Source organism: Triticum dicoccoides, chromosome 3A (assembly GCF_002162155.2).
Source record: "Triticum dicoccoides isolate Atlit2015 ecotype Zavitan chromosome 3A, WEW_v2.0, whole genome shotgun sequence".
Taxonomy (NCBI): Eukaryota; Viridiplantae; Streptophyta; class Magnoliopsida; order Poales; family Poaceae; genus Triticum; species Triticum dicoccoides.
In genome coordinates, this window is record NC_041384.1 from 548,383,261 (window position 1) to 548,385,041 (window position 1,781).

A 1,781-nucleotide genomic window follows, 5' to 3' on the forward strand; every position below is an offset into this window, starting at 1 on the left:
AGGAAGATCGTCTTCAGGCGGCTATGAGAGTGCACGCTACCAGCAAGCCTTGCGCCGCTATCGTAGCCGCAAGGTTCATGCCCGAAGCCTTGAGGAAGGCGACCTTGTTCTTCGGCGCGTTCAGTCGGCCAAGAATTCCAACAAGTTGACGCCGAAGTGGGAAGGCCCTTATCGGGTAATGCGAGTCACCAGGCCTAGCGTAGTCCACCTGGAGACTGAAGATGCCGTCCTAGTGAGCAACTCCTGGAACATCGAGCATCTTCGCAAGTTTTACCCATAAGGCGCGGCTTGCCGGGCCTCCCAGCAAGCCACCTTTTGTACAAGCTTTGCCGACAAGGCATGTGACCCTTTGTACAAAGCCAGGCACAGAACCTGAGCATAAATAAATGAAGTGCTGGCGCCCTAAGTTATAGCATGCATGCTAGGTCGAGTCTCTTCCTTGGTTAGGGTTGATAGTGCTTAGCGGCGACTAAGCCCTAGCCTAGAGGTCGAGTGCGCGTCTGTCTGTTACTTTTCTGTCCTCCTTTGGTTCGTAGGGCACATGAGCACTTCTGCTGAGCTACTCGAAAAGAAGGAAATGGACCGGTGCCCCAACCCCGGCAAGCTAGAGTTGCCGGGGGCTGCAAGCACAAGGATCCAACCGCGGCAAGATGAGATTACCAAGGGCTGCGGATCTAGATAAGTCTTTTATCCTCTGTCATTCATTTAGGAACCAGACTGGGGCATAAGAAACCTCGTTTTTATCTCTAGGCTGCCGTGCTCCCTTTTTTCCTATACCTAGGGATTATTTCCTGGGTCCGGATTTGGTCGTAGCCGCGGCGGCAAGGAGGTAGGACGCGGAGCCTAAAGCCCACTTCATCCCTGCCTCCGCCAAGAGCGCGAGAACGGTCGAGTGGAGTGGGGGGACGACAAGGCCTATTGCCGGGCGAAAAACGTTTATCTTAAAACAATAACAAGGATTCACTCCTTGTCGTGGGATTTACCCATGAACGAAAAACCTGGCAAGCATCCCTTTTTCATTAAAAACATCCCATACAGGTACAGTTCGTGCGAGATGAAAAACATGAGCAAGGGGATTACAAGTTTCAAATTTAACAAGGGCCCGCAGGCTTACAATGTAAAAAAGAGATAAGATGCCCGTAATCCCTTTCTTGTCCCTCTCCTCAGGAGGCAGGTCAAGGAGGCGAAAGGGCAAAAGGGGGGCCTAGGCGAGCTACGAGCAGCAGAAAGCACCAAGAGAACATCTCGGTGGCCACCCACGGGCGGGCCGGTGATGACGGTGCCAGGAAAGGAGCTGGAAGACGAGGCGGCATGACCGGCAATACGTGATGAAGGCGTCAGTGCCCGCGTACTCCAAGTTGACGGCCTTGCCGCCCGCCCTCTTCCTTTCCTGCAGCCTCCCGACGCCAGCCGCCCAAGGAGACAGCACCAAGAAGTTCGAGGAGCTAGCCCTACCCCCGGCTAGCTTCTACCGGAGGAGCGGCCAGGTGCAGATGCTGCTGCTTCCGCTCCCGCCCAGGAGCAGGGTGTCCGACGCCTAGTCGGACTCGTCCCCATTGTCCGCCCCACTGTCATCCTCGTCGCTCTCACTTGAGGACGAGCTTCCATCGTCAGAATCTCCATTAGAGGAGCTCTCCACACAGCATTTCAGACGAGTTCCAAACTCTCCGAAGACCTTGACGGAGAGCAGGCCGTCCTCCATTAACTTGAAGTAGAGGACGAGCCCCACCGTTAGGCTGTGGATGCGGGCGAATGTCTTCCATCCACGGCGGAGATACATA